At 33.5% G+C, this 25,106-nt stretch overlaps 1 protein-coding gene across 4 annotated transcripts in view; it reads right to left on the bottom strand.

Moving 5' to 3' along the window:
* LOC137645916 (uncharacterized) overlaps positions 1-25,106 on the bottom strand; it is a 560,984-nt gene that overhangs the window by 504,192 nt on the left and 31,686 nt on the right. For 3 of the 4 annotated variants that reach the window (XM_068378960.1, XM_068378959.1, XM_068378962.1), the window contains exon 2: positions 1,047-1,095. The exons of the other annotated variant lie outside the window; for it this stretch is intronic. The gene's annotated coding sequence lies outside the window, so the exon portion shown is untranslated. The remainder of the gene's footprint in view (positions 1-1,046; positions 1,096-25,106) is intronic. 4 annotated transcript variants of the gene reach the window in all.

The raw sequence follows: 25,106 nt of genomic DNA on the forward strand, positions 1-25,106 counted from the left end.
AAAAACAAAATGATCTAGTTTCCATTTCTTTTTTTAAATTTTCGTAATTCTGTGCTATTCCCATAAGTGCGTAGTAAACATCATGATAAAGTTATGTTCTTTCTCCTCCCACGATTCACCTGTAAAGTTCTTATCAAGCTTCCTTCTCTATGGCCTGCGAGCATGAAGGGTTTCCAGAAAACAAGATTCGAAATAACAGATGACTTGAAAATGACTTGGAAATGACAGAAAATAGCCATTTGGAATGTACGAAAAGGATAAAAGAAAGCATCTGATATATCATGGATGGCTAAACATTTGTCAATATACATATAAAAAACGATTAATATGTCAAGAAATGGTAGAAAAGGGCACTATAAATAGTCTTGTCTATTAAGGTGAATATTTCTCATGGAAAATAAAAATAAAACATGATCATTTCAATTCTACGTCAAAACTGGAGCATCGATGGAATTTAAATAGAGTTTCACTTGGTTGCCAGACTTGGTAAACATATACATAAATCTAGTTTAAGTGTTTGTATCACTCAATCAATTTGGAATGAAAAACAAACAAAATTCTTTGCGTTTTCAGGTTTTCCTAACGGAATGCAAACAGTGATGAAAGATCTGATTTTTACGGTTAATAGCCATGATGCAATCAAGGACGCGATTAAATTTTTCCACGAATTAATGATAGACCTATCAAACAAATGCCCCATTCCCTATCTTAGAATTAGATGACACTTCAATTTAGAAGCTGCACTGTTAAAAATTTCCCGTGAAAAAACGGTAAAAATCTTGGAATAAATGTTGCTGGACATTTACCGTTTTAAAAACGAATATATTGACGTAAAGGAGTGATATAACGGTCGCCTGTATTTTACTGAAATACAACTGAGAACAGTATATATTTAGGGAGAATTTCCGAATAAAATTACGGTTTTTTCACAGTGTGGGCAAAGATAATAATTCTCTTTAGGGGTATAACAAAATGCATGGAATATACATATAACTCGTCACGATGTCGTTGTTTGAAATCAAACTAAAGAACCAATATAAACTTACCTGAGGGAGATCTGTCTACAGAATGTTTACGTTCTCGCGACAGGGTGCCCTAGAATATAAAAGAAGAGCATATTCAGAATAACTGGGAACTAAAATGACATTATCTGTATTGTTCAAATTAATGATGGAAAGCAGCTTCCTTTCCCTGAAACAAAATTAATATGGGGTTAGTAATCATAAAATCTTGTACTAAGAAAGTCTTTATTCCCAAAAGGTGATATTTTACACTTGATAGGGAACTACAGTGCAAGCCAATTTCGGGGAGATAGAAAGGCTTCAGTTACAGAACATAGTTGATAATGACAGCAGGGTTCATAAACAACTATCTCGGAACTAGTAGATAAAAATTGCATTGCAACAAGGGACAAGGTTTCTTTCAGAAAGATTTATTTTTTATACAATAAAACTCAAAGGGCCTATAAACTCTACGTCTTAACGAGGGGAAAATTGTTAAAGATTGTTCAACAAGTATCTGATCAACGCCTTGCATATATAAGGAATTCCATTATACATTTCTTATTTTCATGTAAATGTTTACTCGTTTGCCCAACATTCAGTTTTGATTCCTAACACCATATTGGTATTCATAATATGAGTGATTTAAGATTGTACTTAAATTATGTTAAACATCTACGAAACTTTGCTAGTAAATAGAATTGCTTAGATTCATAGACTGGATTTATGACTTTAGGACAGAAGGGTCAGCCCTGGGGCCTATGAGGCCATTCAAACACCATTCATATCAGAAGGACAACAACTGCAATTGCAGTTAAAAAAATTAAAAATTGAACAGAAAGATAGACGAACAAAAGCGGGAATCGAGGCATGGGAGAAGGATAAGAACCAAGTGGATAGTGTTAAAAACATTTTCAAAGATATTGAAAATGGCAGATGCAAAACTCCAAAACTTAAATAAATATTCCGATGTTTTTACTTCCTTTAATCTTCCAGGATATCAAAAACACTGCAAGAAGAATGAATAGAAGAAATAGAAGAAAACAAGAGCGTGGCAACAGAATAAACATTTCCATGTAAGGGTAAGTTAAGTTTGCTTTGACATGAAGGGGATGTAACAATTAGAAGGGAACGGGTGTTATCGCTGATCCTTCAGATTACGAAGATGAAAGCAATAAGACGAAGACATTACCATACGCAACGATATCATCTTCAAACTTTAAAATAAGAGACCAAACTCATCTCCCTAAACGATGCTGAGTCACGTGGTATTTACAAATATTTTACACACAAATTATATATATATATATATATATATATATATATATATATATATATATATGTATATATATATATATATATATATATATATATATACTGTACTGTATATACATGTATGTATATATATATATATAATATATATATATATATATATATATATATATATATATATATTAAGTATATATATATATATATACTATATATATATATATATATATATATATATATAGTACAGAGTAATAAAAATATATCATGAATTCTTCTAGAATTATTCAAGTTTTCCTTCAATTACTTAGGAAAGCAACTTCAGACTCTGACAAGACATCAGCAGTAGCAGAAACAGGAGGTTTCTTTAAACTTGAGCATATTGCAAGAGTTAAATAAAAAGTATGAATGTAAAACTACCAGATCAAATATGTATAAATAACAAAGCCAACTGAATCTCAGGGATGAAAATCAACTATTCAATTCCTTATGGGTTTCCTTCATTAAATGGACATCTTACATTCATAAAATCTGTTTTAGTGATTTTAAATGTCTAAATTATTTGAAAATTCATTTAATCGACATCTTAAATTCATAAAATGTGAGGGTTTTTTTAAATGTCTAAATTAATTGAAAAACTGTTATGAATAAAAATATCTTTAAATAAGCTTAACACCGCATCAGAAACTGTTTGCATATAAAATTTTCTTTGAATTCTAATCAGTGTTGGTTTAATGAGGCCTTATCCTTTGCCTTCACAATGTTAATATTTTGCAGGATGATTCAATCGGATGTATTAATCTCAAAATAATATACTAAGAACATATCAGAAGTGTTGCCGATGCACTGCTAAACCTATTTCCCCTTATCTTATGCATTGTGCCAAAAACAAATGTACATAATCATCATCATCATATCCTCCTACGCTTATTGACGCAAAAGGCCTCCGTTAAATTTCGCCAGTTGTCTCTATCTCGAGCTTTTAAATCAACATTTCTTATTCATCATCTCCCACTTCACGCTTCATAGTCCTCAGCAATGTGGGCCTAGGTCCTCTAACTCTTCTAGCGCCTTGTGGAGCCCAGTTGAAAGTTTGGTGAATTAAACTCTCTAGGAAAGTGCGAAGAGCATCCCCAAACATCTCCATCTACCCCTCACCGTGAACTCATCCACATATTGCATTCGAGTAATCTCTCTTATAGTTTCATTTCTAATCCTGTCCTACCATTTAACTCCTAATATTCTTCTATTCTTCTGACAGTTTTGTTCTCAAATCTAACAAATCTGTTGGATCTCACTAAACTGGTATATAGCCCGATTTTTATATGTAATTTCGAGCGATTTTGTTTTAAAATTTCACTTAAAACTAGCCATTGACTGATTTGCTTTTTTTTTCAATCTTTCACTGAACTAAAATTCCTGTATTTTTTATCATATTTCCTAAATATTTAAATGATTCCACGTCATTAATGCTTTCTCCTTCCAATGATATTTCATTTTCCATTGTATATTCCGTTCTCAGCATCTCAGTTTCTCTTCTATTTATCTTGAGCCCAACCTCATGAGATATTTCATGCATTCTGGCAAGCAACCTCTGCAAGTCCTGTGGTGTTCTGCTAATAAGGACAGCGTCATCAGCATACCCTAGGTCCGTTAATTTCCTGTTACCAATACAGTCAAATCCTCCTCCGCCATCCCCAACGGTTCTACGCATTACGAAATCCATGAGGAGTATGAACAACATAGGTGACAACACATTCCCTTGGATTACACCCTGTTCACTGTTAATTCACTTAATAGGACATCACTAACATCAACTTTGCACTTGCTATAGTCATAAACCGACTTAATCAAATTTACATATTCAAGAAAAACTCCACAATAACGCAGGACTCTCCACAAAATTGTCCGGTACACACTATCTAAGGCACGTAATAATCACAAATTTATTATTCTTCCTTAAAAGAAAACGGAAAGACGGAGAAAATTACAAGTAGTCTCATCACAGTAAGCAACTAAGCAATCCGAAGATATCTTTGGGTGTGTCACCGACTGATCTGCCTTCCTAGATTACTAATCTCCTGGAGAGGAAGAGAGCTTGGGATCGTCGAAAGGGGATTACAATGGCATGGCTCAGCTGCTCTGTTCTCCAAATTCCCCTTTGACTTGAATTCAACACATTTACCTTTTAACTTCATTTATAGAGTAACAAAATAGCAAAGAATCTAATGTAATAAAGAAAATTAATTTGACTATATCTATTTACCCAAATACTAAAGCACAACAAAGTAAAAAATCCATAAAAGCATACTCCTGTATTTCTGTCAGTTACCCAAAATCTTCAATGTGCATATATGTATGTATGTATGTATGTATGTATGTATGTATGTACGTATGTACGTACGTATATATATATATATATATATGTGTGTGTGTGTGTGTGTGTGTGAGGCCCTTTGCGTCAATAGGCGAATGATGATGATGAGATTATATATATATATATATATATATGAGGCCTTTTGCGTCAATAGGCGTATGATGATGATGATGATTGAAAATATATATATATATATATATATATGAGGCCTTTTGCGTCAATAGGCGTATGATGATGATGATGATGATTGATATATATATATATATATATATATAATATATATATACAGTATATATATACACATATATATAATTATATATACATATTGTATAGAGTATGTATATTTATGTGTCAGCAGGCTTTGAAAAACACTTACTGCCTAAGTAACTCCAACCCAATCAGCACATCAATTAAGCAACGGTAAATCTAACGGGAATCAAACAATTGCTTTCCCCAAGATATTTCCCAAGCAAATCAACTAAGCATTTTCATTAAGGACAAAACCGTATCGTCTAAATACTGCCACAACAAGGAATACCTAATTTCTAAAACTCTGTCCTACCAGAAAAAAAAAATACATTGACTGATACCATAAGCAGATTGGTCTCTTAATTTAATAGACACTCATCAGTGGAATGGCAAAATATACAGTTATTGGAATCACGTCATCAAGTGTTCCATATAGTTGCGACACCTGAAATGGATTTCAAATGACTTATGATGGCTCTTGAGTTCCATGTTCCAGAATTTATCTACGTATCAGACAAATATGTATAATAATGGAATTAGCGTTAATGTAATGAGAATAGACATGTTATATATTGCTATTCTTCAATCATGAATTCTTGAGTAACTCCATATTAGTCATATAATCTAACAATCATCTACCCTTTTATATATTATGTATGTATATATATATATATATATATATATAATGTATAATATACATATATATATATATATATATGTATATAATTATACATACATATATGCATATATATATATATATATATATACACATATACGTACACAAACATATATATATACATATGTGTATATATATATATATATATATATATAATACTATAGCACTCGCAGCATCATGTATTAAATGAGACTTTCCTCATTTTTGTACCCTTCCTTGTCTTCAAGGCTAGAATTTTGAAGAAAATGGCGAAATTTATAACTGTGCACATCTTTTCTATTTATCTTTTGCTCACAGATGTTTCAGCTAATAACTTACAACTATCCTCAGGGCATCCTTGACAGTTGTTCCCAAGGAGGGTGACGATGGGGGGCTGGTGCTACTGAAGCAGTAAGCATCAGACTGCAGCAGCTCGAGTTGAATGTTAGTTTCCTCAGACTATATTCTCTCCTCCAGAATGAGATTCCGCTGCACAACTCCCTAACTCCTCAAAGACCTTCATGAACAGGTGTTGTGGGACTGCATTGAGGAGTCAAGATTTTTTTTTTCCAATGCAAGACTTTGGGAATCTCATTGGAACTGTGAGGCTTCATGGAAGACCCAGGTGTTTCCAGTAATATTTTCCTGAATTTGTGTAAAACATTAGCCATAGATTACTGGTACATACATCTGCCGGATAAAGTTAAACATATGAAGCAGAACAGTAATAAATCTTGTCTTTTCCTGAAAATAACAATATATACAAAAAACTGTAAGAGATGGCTTACAATAACTGATGCCACAACTGTTTAAGTATATCATGAAAATTGCCTGGGAACACGACTGTGACCAAAATTTATCTATCTATCTATCTATCTATATATATATATATATATATATATATATATATTAATGACAAATCGCTGGAACGTGCGATGTCTCAAGATGACAGCAGGCTGGGAGGAAAAAGGAAACGGAGATTGGACAAGCGCTTTCGTGTTATTATTACACCTCTTCCCGGTCTTATGGTTTAAAAATGCAATTAGAATACAAAGAAACCTCTGTGATGACGTAAAACAGAAAAAAAATGAGCAAATTACAAATTACTTAAAAGTTAGTTGTTTAAAAATGTTGTTTACAAGAAATTCATCCAGTTTGTACATACCTGAACTGGTGTTAAGCAGATCTTGAAAATTTTTCTTAATTAAAACTGTTTCAATGATATTTCTTTTAACAAATTCTTTGCAAAATATAAGTTCTTTAGCAGCTTTCCAATTAATAGCGTGGTTGCACTCATTCATATATATATATATATATATATATATTATATATATATATATATATATATATATATATATATATATATATATATATATATATTATATATATATATATATTATATATATATATTATATATATATTATATATATATATATATATATATATATCTATATATATATATATATATAGTTTTTTGGGTTTTACTTTATTAATAAATATATATGTATGTATGTATGTATGTATGTATGTATATATATATATATGTATATATATATATATATATATATATATAAATTATTCTTATTATTATTACTAGCCAAGCTACAACTCTAATTGGAAATGCAGAATGCTGCAAGCCTAAGGTTTTTTGCAGGAAAAGCAGCCTGTGAGGAAAGCAAAAAAGAAGTCACAAATAAACTATAAATAGAAAAACAATGAAAATTAGTTGATGAAATATATCAATATCAGTAACAACGTTGAGTAGATAAGTCATACACAAACAATGAAATGAGACTTTTGTTAACCTATTCAACAAAAAAAAAGTATTTGCTATAAGTTTGGATTTCTAAAGTTCCACCGATTCAAGAAACAAATTAGGAAGATCGTTCCTCTATGGGGTCCCAACTATGAAAACCTCTAGAATACTGTAGTAGATAGTGAACCTTATAATGGAGAAAGCAAGACTGTTAGGATCAGCTACATACTAGTGCTACCTATTGCATGGTGAAGTCTGGGAAGATCTGAATTTAAAGTCCGGTCAGAATTATAAATAAAATCTTATACTACACAATATATATATATATATATATATGTATATATATATATATATATATATATATGTGTGTGTGTGTGTGTGTGTGTGCGCGCGTTTGTACTTTTCTATACATCTTAAAAAACCGTAAGGTTAAACAGATTATTATATATATTTACTATATAGCTATACATCTATCAATTTAAAATACGATATATATAACTGCAAACTTGGAATTACATCTGCCAATATTATAGCGAATGTTGATGATTATATTCTGTTACCTGCACCTGCCTGCAGTCTGCAGTTGCTAATCAATCAAATGTATCAAATTAGAAGTTAACTTTGGGGTGTGTGTCATAGGAGAGAACGAAATGCATCGGTTTAAGTTACAACAGGGAAAAGGAGTATCTCTGAGTCCTTTCCTGATGGACGAATAGCCCATTCGATCTGTAACATCCTTCGGCTAGATAGGATTTATGATTCCGAATTATTTAACAATTGATTGAGTGTTAAACTACGTATAGAAAAATCGTCATTTTCTTTACAACCAATATTATTTCAACTGCACATAGTGCATGGTGGCTAATTGGTGATAACAAATATCTTGGACTCTTAAAGGTTTAAAGACTGCTCATGAATGGCAGAGCCAAGGAACAGTGGCATTGCCCCATCGAGCAGAACAACGCCCTAGAGACTGACCATATATAATGATCAGCGCCCAAGCCCCCTCTCCACCTTTACTAGGACCAAGGAGGGCTGCTGATAACTCGGCATATATACCTATAGGCTCCTCAAAATCCTTAGCTCACAAGGATGGTGAAATTGTAGCGACCAAAGAAACTAACGAGTTTGAGCGGGACTCGAACCCCAGTATGGCGTTCACCAATCACGGGCGTTACCACATCGGCCGCCACAAAATTGGCTAGTGTAAGACAAAAAGATTTTATAATCGTCCACTCAAGAATCCGACTATTGTGTCTATCAAGAAGCAATTTTGAACATTTAATCAACAAACTAATTTGTACAAGTTTGTCAATTCTAGTAATTCATGGGATTTCATTATGAAACCCTAATGTCTTGTATATTGTATAGATTTTCTTGCAAAATGCATATGACATAAAATAGATTCTCAGATTATAAATGAAAAAGATGCCTTCAGCAGAATTGTATATGTACAAACTGGGTTTGATTTTTAACCTTTATTTTTTTCTTTCTTTTTTTTTTGCAATATTTTCTGCTTATCTAATATAGTCTACTTAATTTCATTTAAAATATTTTTTTTTAAATTATCTATTTTCACTGATGCTATGTCGATTTTAATACACATATCAAATATGAAATATTAGAAAGTCCTCTATCATTACAATTGGAGATTATGTTAAATTAATTATAAGCAAGTATGCGGGCTATTTCAAGATAGATGTATTAATGTAGAATTTAAATGTTACTTATTTCAATCTAATTTTGATATTAATCTAAACTAAGCCTAAATTAGAATAAGATTGCACCCTTTCATCAGTTTTTTATTAGCATTGTAATTTCCCTCCTGCCAATTAAGTAGTATATCTTTTATAAAACTATTGAACTTGTAATTTCTATTTTATCCATATAGTATGCTATTTCATTGTGTATATACATTTTTCTATACTACTATACGATTAATAATTCAAATGAAATCGCATGTACTTGTATTTGTGCATTTTATATGATAAAGTTTCAAAAATACTGGACCCTGCATTATTATAACAATTGTTTTAACTTTTATATAATTTTTATTTCCAAATTTTATGTACCAATTATACGAAAACTTACTACTCTCTCTCTCTCTCTCTCTCTCTCTCTCTCTCTCTCTCTCCTCTCAATGGTCAAATAATGTCAAAATTCAGCAACAAAGATGACTAATCCTTACAATGGCCGACACCAACTCTCACTAACAAGGGGAACGCGTTTTCTTGTCTGTTGTTATATAAATCTTGAGGAGCTTCACCCGTAAAGCTGCTGGTACAGAGAAATGGATCGGCCATAACGATCCTTTGGTCTGGGAGGTTGATGGAAGAGTAAGGATGGAAGACTGAGGATGGCAGGGAAGGTTTAGAGAGAACAGATATCGATGGAAAGACATTGTTCAAGAGAGAGGATGAGAAGAGGTGCTTCTATTTAATCGTTAGGCTTTGACTAGAAATGAAAGGGGTGAGGGAGGGAGGGTAAAAACGAGAGGACGAATTATACATGAAAGAAAACTATTCAGAAAGCATCCCTCTTATTCCTGGAGATGAAAGTTGGAATATTTCTATAGCGCCTCTAAGACTTCAAGGGTGAAAAACATCAATGAAATATAATAAGAATGAAAGCAAGGTGTAAAGGGAGCAAGTTTTAGGGCCTGGATCTCTACAGAAAAAAAAGTGGCAGAGGAAACTGTGGGGGAGAGGCGTCTTATTCGGCACAACTTGTATACACACCATTAGGCTGTAATGCAAAAGTTATAATCAATAACATTAATCATCCGTTAACGCGAAACTGGTAGCTCTCATGTCATTAAGGGAATCAACTTCGACACCGGCACATACTATATACAGTACATAGAAGAACACCTATACACACCCGATTATCTTATTAACCACCTCAAGAATTATCTAATCTTTATATAAAATAGCAACAAATTAGTATGAAATGCTCCCCTTATCATATACACCAAAAGTAATAAATATTGCATGTAGTAGTCCAAGTTTTATAATTATAAATTCATAATATACTATTTCACTAATAAAATGACATTAAATGGTTCTGCGTGAAAGCAGATTTAAGCTTAGTAGGGCCTCGTTGCCTACAAAATCCAAGTATAGCAAAGTTGAATGCTTCCCAAAATTTCTCCAATCGGTAAAATTTACAACAAATCCACGTGGCGCACTCCAATTAATTTAATTCTTTTAATGAACGACTTGCTAACTTTTGGAGAGATTAATTTATGCCCATTGCCTATGTCAGACTCCTTAATTATCAGAAAGGTAAATCTTTATGTCTTTCCTTGTCGAAACGGAACTTCAGTAAATCAAGAATTCATTTATTTTTCCCCATACCCAGAGAAGAGGGTAACAAGGTTAAAATTTACCTTATATATATATATATATATATATATACATATATATATATATATATATATATATATATATATTATATATATATATATATATATATATATATATTTTCTCGCTATAATCTACTAACACACCTTTCTCTCCTATTATGCTCAATTAAATTACAAGTATCATTCTACGTGGCATATTTATCTTAATGAAAATGTTTCATCTCTACCTCATATGCAAAAAAAAAAAAAAATAGAGACAATCTCCCATGATTTGGGACCTGTCTACCTTGAGGAAACATTTTTTCTCCCGTCTGGTTTTTACTTTCTGACTTTCATCTTAGATTATTTGATAAAAAGTTAAAATATATTAAATTTCTAATCCCTGAACTGGATATCAATCTCTGTTATAGTCATTTGGTTAGTACATTTTGCAAGATTTTTCCTAATTCTGAATATCAACTGCATTCAGATCTCTCTAACGTTATTAAAGTTTTTTTAAATATCTAATTTTAATTGTTCATTACTTCTTACATAGTTTATTTATTTTCTTATTTCCTTTCCTCATTGGGCTATTTTTCCTTGTTGGAGCCTTTAGACTTATAGCATCTTGATTTTCCAACTAATCTTATAATAATAATAATAATAATAATAATAATAATAATGATAATAATAATAATAATAATAATAATAATAATAATAATAATAATAATAATAATAACAACATACATCACCTAGTACTAGGTATGCAATTCTAGAAGTTTTATTCCGCACGTGGCCAAATTGTGGAATGATCATAACGAATACCAGAATTTCAAACTTGTAAACGCTTTGAAATGAGCAGGCAGACAAGATTAATTATTCATTTAGCATAGCTGTTTACCTCAATTTGTTTAACTGGACTTCCGTATTAAGGCCATTGGGCTCGTAACATCTTTTCCAAATAGGTCATCAGCTTTAGTTTTAATTATGATAATGGTGATGGCATCAACCAAACAAACTTTGGACTTAACAATGGCCCCTTTCACATGTGCCCATTCTCAAAGTCTTCTAGGACGATAAGAACTGTCCCATACCTTCACACGCCAATAACAATCTTTTTACTACCCAGTCCTATACACACAGCCCTTTTACTTTTGTCCCACTAACTGCCATAACATTCATAAACCTCAGATATTTAAAACCAATACGACTCAATACTTTATTTCTATCCTTTATACTTCTAACACGAAAGCAAGGCGAGCAAAATATTGTAAGGCACTTTGACTAATAATTATGGTGACTCTCCGATTATAATAAATTTCTTATATAGGCGTTTGCACATTGTTTAGACACTTTTCGTTCAGGAAGGGGCCCAGAAGCAATTTTTGTACTGTATCTTTTATTTCCCTTCAACGAAGTTATTTCGACTCTACTGCAGTCATCGGTATCGGTGGCCTACAATACTAAAACACATTCATTTAATGAATTGTAAGCATGCAACATACATATAAACAAATACGATGAATGTATATGGAATCAGCGACAAAAAATGGCCAAATTCTTCACTTTCAATTGAATATTTCTCGTTAATTTGAGACTGGAAAGAATTCCAGGCCATTCGTTATAAATTTTGCATGAAGCTATAATGGAAACTCAGGCGAGCGTGGCGAATTAGGATGCTTATGCGGGGTTCCAATGCATTTTTCAAATGCGTTCGATATTATGTGGTGTTATACTATTAATAGAAGATAGAGAACAACGAGCTGGCCTCAGTCCGATCGAAAAGCCAAAGCTTTAGCCTTTTGGGAGTTTCACCTCCATCCATGCAATAACTCGAAGTAATATTTCGCGTTCAGAAAGACTCCAATGAAAAAAATACAGCTATTTTTGAGCTGGTGTTAATGGCATCCCATCCTTTGGGAGATTTATCTGGACGCTCGCACACATCTAGCAAAATCCATTCACGCATTAACATATCTAAATGAGCATCCACAATTGAAATGACATTTCCGTTGGGTTTTAATCTCATTCGCTCACCTTTTTCGTCCCCAATAAAACTTTTTTTTCCTCGGGGAGATAGACGAGCCTAATATTCTTCACGGCATCGTTCATTACAGACCATGGCACATTTCGTAACGATAAGCCCTCATTACCCAGGAAGATACATACAATCCTAATCATTCTCTTCAAAGGCTTTCGTCGAGATATATGAGCAGCTTAATCTCTCTGCCGAAATGCAAGATTCATAAGCGATTGTATAATAACAAAAAAAGACTAAACCGTTGTCTGCTGAAACTTAAGGGATCATGCAGATGCATATAAGCATACATAACGTAAATACATTAGCACGTACGTTTCGCTTACATTATTTGTATAAATACACACACAAATATCTTAATGTTTTCAAGATGAAAATGTTTAAGAAATAAATTTACTCTCTCTCTCTCTCTCTCTCTCTCTCTCTCTCTCTCTCTCTCTCTATATATATATATATATATATGCATCCTTACAAGCATAAACAAATAAAGAAACCATCGAATTTTTGCGTGCTGAAAGCCATTCGAATAAGAGTGGTTTAAAGCCGTCTTCAAAAGTTTAAGAGCAAAAATCCAATCTTGACTTTTTAATGCTGAGCAAACTTCTGAAAATTCTCTCTCTCTCTCTCTCTCTCTCTCTCTCTCTCTCTCTCTCTCCTCTCCCTTTAGTAAATAAAATTATATTCTCTCCATTGGAAAATTCCTTGACAAGAAATTTGATAAAACAATTTCCTTAATCAATTCGCAATAGACTGGAAAATAAGAAACCTGTTAGGAAACGTAAGCATAAAATTAAGTCCTAATTAAAGTAATTACAATATGAGTAAAGTAGGCCTTTAGTACATTGCTGTGCTTTGTAGATTACGGAAGTGCATGTTATAGATTTAGACTTTTTTCAGTTTTACTTGAAATAAAAACTATTACTATGGCATCTCTGCATAATCTGTCAGCCCTGGGTCTGGAAAGGGCTTAGACGGTTAACCCTCTGAGAATATTAGGCACCATTGGCGCATGTAAGTTCCTTGATTAATACTGAAACTTTAGGGTTTGGTGACACTAGCAATGTGTCACTACGAATCATAAATTTCAGAGGTTAGACAAATAATTGTTCATGTTAAAGACAAATAATTGTTCATGTTAACTGCAAATCAGTATTAGTTTATTTACAAAACATAAAATGTTCTCAACAACTTTCGCAATTCAATTCATAAGGAACATATATAGTTGCATGGCCTTTGAGATTTTTCCCTTGGAAGGGGGTGGCTTGAGAGGGTCTTACCCTTCTAGGATACGTTTTCTAGCCCCTATATGCTCTCTCATATGCAAAAATAAATGACTGAGAGAATAGTCTCCAACCGAATTCTAAAGTACGTTCAAGGAGAGTCGTGCTAGTCAACATAGGTGCATACCATGAGGGTTCAAAAGAGCCAAAGCAACAATATTCTTAGCCAATACGCTGCTTCCACTAAAACGGGGTTTCTCCGGAGAAATACCCAACCGAAGTCATTAACACGTTCATCCTTCAACTGCAGAACACACCCCCATCTGCAGTATGTGAAGCACACCAAATATACACACAGCTACAAACTTCTACGTTGTAAACATTCTAACGTTTCCCGGATACTAACGCCCTAAAATTTCAACACCACTTCACTATTCCAAGTTGGAATAGTGAAGTGGTGTCAAAATGATAGTGTTTAATGGAATTTCCAACAAATATTTTCTCGTACCTCACCTTCCACGAACTTCATTTCCGATACTCAACACCATAAATAATCAAGGAGAAAAGGAAAGTAACGACATACATTGTTCAATTAAATTAGACAGTGTGATAACTTTTTATCCGGATTTCCACAGCATCACCAAAGGCAACAAAAGAATAAGAACAAAATAGACCTTAAAGATTTTCTAGTAGACCTAGCCTATCTCAGTCGTTTGCTGTTCTGCCATGAGGGTCAAAAGTTAGGAAGCTTTTTGTTCTGTTGGTCAAGCAGAATACAAAGGTCTGTAGCAGGCTTCTTACTCCCTTGAAAAGAGAAAGAAAGAAGGAAAAGGGAGAGAGGAGGGAGAAGGGGTAGATAAAAATATAATATGCAAACAGAGAAAGAAGACGGAATTACTTAGCTTTATTCAGTAAAGTCTCATGAAAGAATTTTCTAATGCGATAATATTAACACTGAATGACTTGCCGAACTCACTCATATTTCTTTTGTAAGAATAGGGGCAAAATCTCCCAATTTTCTTCCCTTGGTGTATGCTGACATTCGGAGACAAGGATTTAACGAGAGCTCACTGAAAATCTTACATACTTATGAGTGTATATATATATATATATATATATATGTGTGTGTGTGTGTGTGTGTGTAGAGATACACATACATATCATCCACTATGCCTATTGACGCAAATGGGCTCAGTTAGATTTCTCCATGTATATAGTGTATACACATGCATACTTATATACGTATACATGTGTGCATGTATAAACATATATATATATATATATATATATATACAACCTATTGTACATAACAATTCCATCTGCTAACCGATTTACACAAACGTTTCTAGATATCCATTCCAACTGCATTTAATTAAAAACTACCCTTGCCTTACAAAGTAACGTAAAGCTTTTAATGAATAAATACACATCCTAATTAATGAATGAAACGGCTGACAGGAACCAAATGATATTGCAATGCATCGTTAAATAAATTCGTCGTATGATATTTATGAAAAATGCTGTTGTCACTTTACGCCACCAATTTCATGGCAAATTCATCGTCATTATTGTATCAATCCCTTTTGGACAAGCTGCCGGTATAGGATTTTAATTGATAAAGAGGATAGTGATTACTTCTGTCAATAATTCTGGTCGAATATTGTGGCTTCTTCAGTTTGGAAATTGAATTTCAAACCTTTCATTAAGTATACGTTCATCCCTAATTTGAAAATATATCCATTCAAATATCCATTTAAACAATTCTTATAATTATTAATACTATCCATTATAAAAATGTTTTTTTTTTTTTTTCGAACAAGTCAAAGGGAAATGAACAACCTAGTGGCATTTACTTACTAGGAAGTCCATTAAGCCTGCATGTAACGAAGGAATGCTGAGAAGGGCAAAGGTACAGCTGTGCATTTTATAAAATAAATATACTCTTATTAATATTATCGCCATCATCAATATTACTGTTATTATCATTAGCCAAGAAGTAACCCCAGTAAGAAAAACAAAAAGCCTACAAGCCCAAAGCTACCAAAAGAAAAGAATTCCAGTGTGGATAATAGAAAAAATAAATACGGACAGGAAATAGTCTACACAATATTAAAAACAGGAAGCAATAAGCTAACGAACGTTTTAAATCTTAAAGTGACACAATTTTGACAGTAAGTATACACAATCCAACTATGTGATTAAGACCTGGAAACAAATGGAATACCTTGAACATGGTGTCGAATTATATCTTACGAAAGGTAAGTTATGACTGTAGAATAAACTCCATATCTACCTCTAAACGCACGGAAACAATGTATATATATATATATATATATATATATATATATATATATATATATATATATACACTCCATGATATATATAATCTCGTGTAAAACAACTAAAAGATCACTGTATTGAAAATCCATTTTACAGAGGTTACGTTACAGCTAAAGGCTCAAGAACAGTTACAATGATGCATACCAACATGACAAAACTATACAACCTGAGAAGAGAGCCAGGAGCCGTGCAGAGCGGCACAGCTACTTCAAGAAATACAATTGAAACAAGGGGATGTTAACCACCTCTAATTACCCGTCTGCTAATTAACGCCCGCCCCTTCCCACACACACACACACACACACCTAAGCAAATAATGCACTACGGCGTGCATATGAGACAGAGAGAGAGAGAGAGAGAGAGAGAGAGAGAGAGAGAACTAAGTATCACAAGAGTGAGGGAGACGGGAGGGAGGAGGGGGAAGAGGGTGGCACACTAACTCGTTGGAACCCGCAGCCATTGATTAGCTTTGGTGATCAAGTGCAGAGAAGAGGAGAGAGAGAGAGAGAGAGAAGGTGGTGGTGTAGAGACAGCAACACCAGCAACACAAACATCAACAACAAGAACAACAACAACAACACATTGCAAATGCTCCTCTGAAAGGCCTCACATGGGCGGATTTCCCTCTTAAGAGAACTTCAGCGTCCTTTTGAAAGTTCAATGGAACGAGGCTCTCGTCAATCACAGCTGTCACTTATAGCCTATTAAGATGAAAATATGCGTTTTATTTCTTTTAATCTTCAACTAGAACTAATGCTACTCATTTAATGGTCTAATATATTAACTATCTCTTGATAAACTATTTCTCATTGAGCTGAAGCTAGAAAGGTAAAGACGAGCAAACGCTTGAAGATCGAAGTTTGAATAGGAGCAAGACTATTACAGAATATCTATAGATAGGAAGACCAAGTAGCCTACAGTGAAATTGAGCTTGGATGACTACAACGAGTTCATCTTCTATTAACGTGTTTTATCTAAAACCTTTAAACAGATAGGATCACAAGTAACGGATAATGGAAACACTGATTCACAAATCAAGAATAGATTACAACGTGCTTCGGTGAATTTGGGGTTATCAGCAATACTGTCGGACAAGAGGATCAGTGTAAAGGATAAAGGACAGTTCTATAAAAGGGTTGTTAGAGCAGCAATGGTTTACAGGGGCCGAGACGTGGACGATAAAGAAGGCTAACGAACGAAAAATGGAATTGGCAGACATGATGATGTTGAGATGGATGAGAGGAGTCACGAGAAGATATGACCAGAAGGGATTCTATTATACCTCTGACATTAGGATTGATGTATCGCCAATTCTCAGGATATTAAAAATCACTGCAGAAAATCAAATAATATAAAGGTGTGTGTGTGTGTATATATATATATATATATATATATACTGGAATTATAAAATTAATATTAAATCCGTTGTAAATAATAATAATAATAATAATAATAATATAGCTATATTTATATAAAAAAGACAAAATAATTCCAAATCCTATTTAATTTTACCCGGTAAACCAGGAACTAATACCCCCTAATCAACATCTACCAAATTGCTTTGTACCAATGCGTTCAAAAATTAGGAGAATAAAATATTTTTTCTTCATTTCGTGATGTTAAATTCATCAAGGAAAAAAATACAAAATCGGCTTTACTATACTGCAGAGAGAGAGAGAGAGAGAGAGAGAGAGAGAGAGAGAGAGAGAGAGAGAGAGAGAGAGAGAGAGAGAAATGGTAAATCTTTAGAGATTTTTCCACGTTCACATAAAACAGAGCAACATTAAATTTAGCGGATGCATTCCAACAGGAGAGCGATCTTGAAAAGTTTAATAGTCTGCGATAAATTCCCGAGAAACAATCGCTTTCCAACTGAAATAGAAGAAAGTTCATTGAGAATATCATCATCCTCATCTCCTCCCACGCCTATTGACGTAAAGGAATACTACCACTAGAGAGTTATGGGGTCTTTTGACTGGCAAGATAGTACTACATTGGATCCTTCTCTCTGGTTACGGTTCATTTTCCTTTTGCCTATACACTCACACACCGAATAGTCTGGCTTATTCTTTACATATTCTCCTCTGTCCTCTTACACCTGACAACACTGAGATTACCAAACAATTCTTCTTAGCACTTTAATTGTTCAGTGGCCACTTTCGTCCTTGTAAGGATAGAAGAGACTCTTTAGCTGTGGTAAGCAGCTCTTCTAGGAGAAGGACACTCCCAAATCAAACCATTGTTCTCTAATCTTGGGTAGTGCCATAGCCTCTGTACCATGGTATTCCACTGGCTTGGGTTAAAGTTCTCTTGCTGAGGGTACACTCTGGCACACTGTTCTACCTTATATCTTATTTCTCTTCCTCTTGTTTTGTTAAAGTTTTTATAGTTTATAAAGTGATATCTGTTTTAATGTTGTTGCTCTTCTTAAAATATTTTATTTTTCCTTGTTCCCTTTCCTCACTGAGCTATTTTCCCTGTTGGAGCCCCTGGGCTTATAGCATCCTGCTTTTGCAACTAGGGTTGTAGCTTAGCAAATAATAATAATAATAATAATATTAATAATAATAATATTAATAATAATAATAATATTAATAATAATAATAATAATAAGAGGATTCATTGGCTAAATTCATCAAAGGATAGCCAGTTCCTCGTGATGCGCAGTGCCTATCTAACTAAGGCAAGTGACCCCTACCGGTTTATGCTGATTCCAGTAAGATCATCCGCCAGGCATCGAGAGTAAAAGCCGAAGAGACATCTTGTCTATCGTCTTAAACCTAGTACGTTACCCTGCTGCCAGTAATTTCATCGAGATTTAGGATTGCATTTACTCCACCAGGTTGCTCATCCGCTAATACTCGTATAACCGTTGGCAAACATGGATTGCTAAGATATACCGCCTAGCAATATAAAAAAAGAATTATACAAAATTCTATAATAACGTCTCGCCTCTTAAAATTGTAGATCTACACTCAAATCAGCAAAATAGACAGAATAGAAAACTTGAAACAAAAAATAAGAACGAGAAACGGAAGAAACATCTGAGGAGGAATTCAAAGGAAGGAGATAAATCAAGAAAAGAAAAATGATAAAAAGTAATGGGGAAGCAGGAAAGGCCCGTGAATAAAATACTTTGCAGAAAGATAAGCAACATGCAATTGTAGGGAATAAAAACAATAACAAACCAAAACCAATTCAACAACAGACATTTTATAATCACTTGATTCTCCCCTTTAATTTGATGTAACGAGTGCAATATAGTATTATGAAATAGTTCCATTTAAGAAGGCATGAGAAAATGTAACAGACTAATCAAGGTATATAACATGTATCCGTCACATTAGGTAGTCCAGAATTAATTAACCTCAAACTTTTCCATATAAAATTATTGAATGTGGGACACAAGGTCCGGCTCTTGGGCCAGGGAGGCCACTCACCACCTGAATACAACTAGGAGGAGTAAAACTGCAGTTACAAGATAGAAAAAGGAAGCGGGAACATGAGTAAACTACAGTAGAAGATTGAAAAGTGAGCCGAGCTATGGCCCGAAGGAATGCTGCAGAGAAAGTCAAATCATTTCCAGTATTTTTCATGCCTGAGGACGGGGTTCAGTCTATCAGACAAAATCTTTACTCAAAATAATCATCTTCAAAACTGGATTAAAATGAGTGAAACGGGCATGCTATAATGCGGTGTTTCTCATAACATGTCATACATAATTATGTCACCTAAATACGAAGTGGTGGAGGCAATACAGCCAAAGATTGAGACAACTCTCAGTTTCAAGGATTCTGACCCAATGAAGTAATATGACCAAGGAATGCAATCATCTATGTAAACATAACATCTTGAAAATCTCACCTCTAAAATAGGTCGGTTGGACTGATACAGCTTCAACAACAAAAATTACGTTCTCAATTGACAAAGGTCAATAAGAACCATTTTATTTTTAGATTACTTCATGAAGACACTATTTGCTATTTGTTTCTTGTAGATATCGTCCTCACTAACAGTTAATACTTTCTCAATAGAAAGACACGACTGCCAGAAATCAATCAATGAAAAAACCATATTCGTTTTCAGTAGCAACGCAATTGCGTCCAGGACATTTGTGGGGAGTCTCTTTCGGCAATTGAGCCGCAATCTCCAATATAGTGTCTGGTTTATATATATATATATATATATATATGTATATATATATATATATGTATTATATATACATATATATATATATATATATATATACATATATATATACTGTATATATGCATATATTTGTGAGTGTATCATAATTTTATTCATTTCCGATCACGCTTAGCACCATTGCCAGACGTATAACAACTCTCTCCCCGTCCCTCGGGTATGGAGAGAGGGAGTAGTCATAACATGGTGAGAGGTTAGGTTGGTACTCGGAGAGGAAAGGGGGATGGGGGGAAGGGTTGAATATGTGTGGAAGTGTGGATATCTAACTAAATATTTATACGTCATTTAACGGATCACGTACACCACTAGAGTATGTATGCTATATTATACATTTTCATATCTACGTCTCCTAGAAATTGTGCATCAAACGTACTTTCATTAATCAGAACGGAATTGTAGTATACTTATTATCTAATCTATAAGTTCTAGCTTTACAAGTGGCAATCCCACTTAAAAACCTCTTATTTGCAAACAAGGCACCACCAACCTTTTATCTATAATTACACAGCTCATCTTGATGGTTACAAATCTGAGGTTAGAGATTTAACATACATAACATGGACTTCATTTCCCAGTAATAAATATAGAGGAACGTAAAAGTTAGGGAGTAAAAAATCTAAAGGACACAAATGGCTAATATGTATTACGTCGGGATATAAACACGATTAAGGACGTTTTCTAAAGCAAGTGTCCCTATTTCTGACAATGAAAACAGGCAATAGTAAAAACGAGACTAATAAGCATTCTTCTTCATTTCTGAGACAGATATTTCGCCACGTCTTTGGGTAGGAAGAAATTGAATTATATAACATCAAATATTCCACTAAATGTATCAGACCGTGGTTATTGGTTGTTTGTACCTACAGTATAGCCTACCTGATGGACAGTTACCGGGAAAGATAATTTGTAAAACACGAAAAGCCTAATCCACATGATCCTTTGTTTCTCTCTACAGTGAAATGCTCAACATAATCTGATAAAGAGAAAGACAAACGATGATCTCTGCAAAACCAGCATTGGAGACCTAAGAACACTTGTTAGAAATAAAACTTGACTTTTAAGATGTACATTTTAATGCCTGCAATCCTTATGAAGCTTTTAAAATATTCGTCATATCTACAAGAATATATCTCACAAAGAATAGGATGGCTCAAGAATATAACCAGATGAATAACATAACTACAGAAGTTAAGAAATAATCAATAATACCTATGATTAATAACATTTACTGAATATATCATACCATCAACATAATGACCCCAAATAAATATGACACAAATCTACGAATTAAATGATCAAAGGCTTTCAAGTCATAAAGAGTTATATACTTGAAATTTTCCGTGTCATTCTCTTGCTCTAAGGTAACCAAGCCATGAGCAAATAATTTTAATGCCAGAAGAGGAATTAAGAATCTCAGATGATATACATATACTGTATACACACACACACACACACACACACACATATATATATATATATATATATATGCGACAAAAAGTGCAGCCATTTCTACTCTACTGCAGGACAAAGGTGTCGTTTGGCCATTATCATCACCACCCTGGCCACTACCGATTGGTGATGGAGGGAGGGTTTAAACCCTTTTACCACGTTGAGGTATCACCACTCAGAAAGGGATATATACTTACATACATATATTTCATTATACATTATATATTACAAATATATATATATACAGTATATATATATATATATATATACATATATATATATATACATATATATATATATATATATATATACAGACATACTGTATATATACATACATACATACATATATATAATATATATATACATATACATATATACATAAATACATACATATAAATATTTATATACATACAGACATATATATATGTATATATATATATATATATATATACATACATATACATATAAACATACATACATACATACATATATATATATATATATATATACATATATATATATATATATATATTACTAGAGGACATTCCTACTATGTGCCTATAGCGTCTATCGATTCTTGGTGGTTAACCTCTCCACACATATATAAGGGCCAACGCTGATTATCAATCATTCGAGAAGCGTTATAGTAAACGTTTTATGATGCCAGCATATTTCAAATACTTAACCTTTTACTATAAAAAAGTAATATATAGGCATTCATGTTGTATCAGCCCTATTTGTCGAATTAGTAAAAAAGAAAAAAAAAATTCTAGGGACCCGAGGAACCTCTGAGCCCCATAAGCAAAGAAATGAGCGAACTTAATTAATAGACGAAAGGAAACATAACGAGGTACAAGACGAACGAGATGAGTCAATGGCAAAACCAACCCTAAAATTGCTCAACGAAGCATCAATCAATTAGTTAACGACCACTTCCCTGTTTACGTCCATATTGCATTTCATGATGAAGGGGTCACTAGGACGGAGGAACCAGAGGGGGAGATAATGTAATGGTGGGTTATTCTCCTCCCATCCACATGCTGTATACCCTTGGCACATCCAACTGACACCTAGTCATTATTCCTCTCTCTCTCTCTCTCTCTCTCTCTCTCTCTCTCTCTCTCTCTCTGAAGTCGAGATCAAAAACTGCAATTAGCTGGCTTTGCTGCGATACAGTTGGAACGTCTCAGATTGAGATAATTATTCTGGTCAGAGATTTTGGTTTCGGTGGATTTTCAAAAAAATACTGATAAGAGTAGGCGCTTCCTAAATGTTCTCACAATGGGGAAATTATTTCGGCATCTGACTTTTCCAGGAATAATATTTTTCGGGGAAAAACTGTTTGCGAATTCAGCATACCTAATTGCGTGCACAAATGAGTGACTTGCAAAATGACAATTTTTCTGTCTTTATAATGTTGTATGTCTGCTTTTTTCGGCTCTATTTATTGATTATCCTAAACCATTGTCACTAATTTCAACTAAACAAGAACCATAAACTACAGCAACTACTGGCTGGTATTTTTCTATTGCATAAGAGTAGCCCCATTTTAAAGGGGAGTGGCCAATAAGAATGTTCCCTAACAAAAATGTAAGAATACAGTAGTCAGTAGTAGTAGTAGTAGTAGTAGTAGTAGTAGTAGTAGTAGTAGTAAAAGCGCCGAAGTGTTAGACGTGAGAATAACAACGATGTAGATGAAAATAGAAAATGGTAAAAAGAAAATTAAAGTTATAAAACAAGCTTGCATGAGTAAAACAAAATGGATGATAGTCCACTGTCCTTGGCAAAACGGCAAAAAAAAATATTATTGGCATATACAAGCTGGCTCTCAAATAAATGCCCATTCATTATACCCCTCACCTACAAGGTGAAACTTGCAAGCCTGCCCTCCAGTTATCAGCTAACCCTTAGCAATAAAATTACGACTCGGTTACGATCCAGCACAATGAATTATCATAGGTAGTAGGTTGGCCAGGGCACCAGCCGCCCGTTGAGATATTACCGCTAGAGTTATGGGGTCCTTTGACTGACCAGACAGTATTACATTGGATCTTTCTCTCTGGTTACGGTTCTTTCCCTTTGACTACACAGACACCGAATAGTCTGGCCTATTCTTTACAGATTCTCCTCTGTCTTCATACACCTGACAACACCGAGATTATCAAACAATTCTTCTTCACCCAAGGGGTTAACTACTGCACTGTTATTTTTCAGTGGGCACTTTCCTATTGGTAAAGGTAGAAGAGACTCTTTAGCTATGGTAAGCAGCTCTTCTAGGAGAAGGACACTCCAAAACCAAACCATTGTTCTCTAGTCTTGGGTAGTGCCTTCCACTGTCTTGGGTTAGAGTTCTCTTGCTTGAGGGTACACCCGGGCACACTGTTCTATCTAGTTTCTCTTCCTCTTGTTTTGTTAAATTTTTATATAGGAAATATTTATTTCAATGTTTTACTGTTCTTAAAATATTTCATTTTTCCTTGTTTCCTTTCCTCACTGGGCTATTTTACCTGTTGGGGCCCCTGGGCTTATAGCATCCTGCTTTTACAACTAGGGTTGTAGCTTAGCATTTAATAATAATAATAATAATAATAATAATAATAATAATAATAATAATAATAATAATAATAATAATAATAATAACTAAATCATTTTCTAGGTCAACAAAAGCAAGATAGGTTTAACTGATCATGACTAATGCTTTGGCTCAATCGAGAATCGAAACCAGAACTTAATGATGGTGGTGCAAGCATCTAAACAAGGGCCGGTTAAGAGAAAAACAATGGATCGGTAACTGTCACATTCATCCTTTTAACTGCTGAATCATGGATGAAGCCCTGTAGACAACTAATACAAATCACAACAAACAAATAAATAAATACACTCCTATCAAAACAAAGGCTTCTGACGAATGATAAAAGTTTTGGATATATATTTAATTTAAAATTATTATAGTTAGATTAAATTCATGTGGTTGGATTCAAAGATTTTGTTGTTTGAAAAAATTTATCTGAAATTTTGTTAAATAGCGTTTAGGATAGTCCTCTGGTGTACGTCACACACACACACACACTAGGCATTCTCACACACACATACATACATACATACATATATATATTTATATATATATATATATATATATATATATATATATATATATATATGTGTATATTATATATATATATATATATGCATATCATGATTTTTCA

This window comes from Palaemon carinicauda, chromosome 8 (genome assembly GCF_036898095.1).
Source record: "Palaemon carinicauda isolate YSFRI2023 chromosome 8, ASM3689809v2, whole genome shotgun sequence".
NCBI lineage: Eukaryota > Metazoa > Arthropoda > Malacostraca > Decapoda > Palaemonidae > Palaemon > Palaemon carinicauda.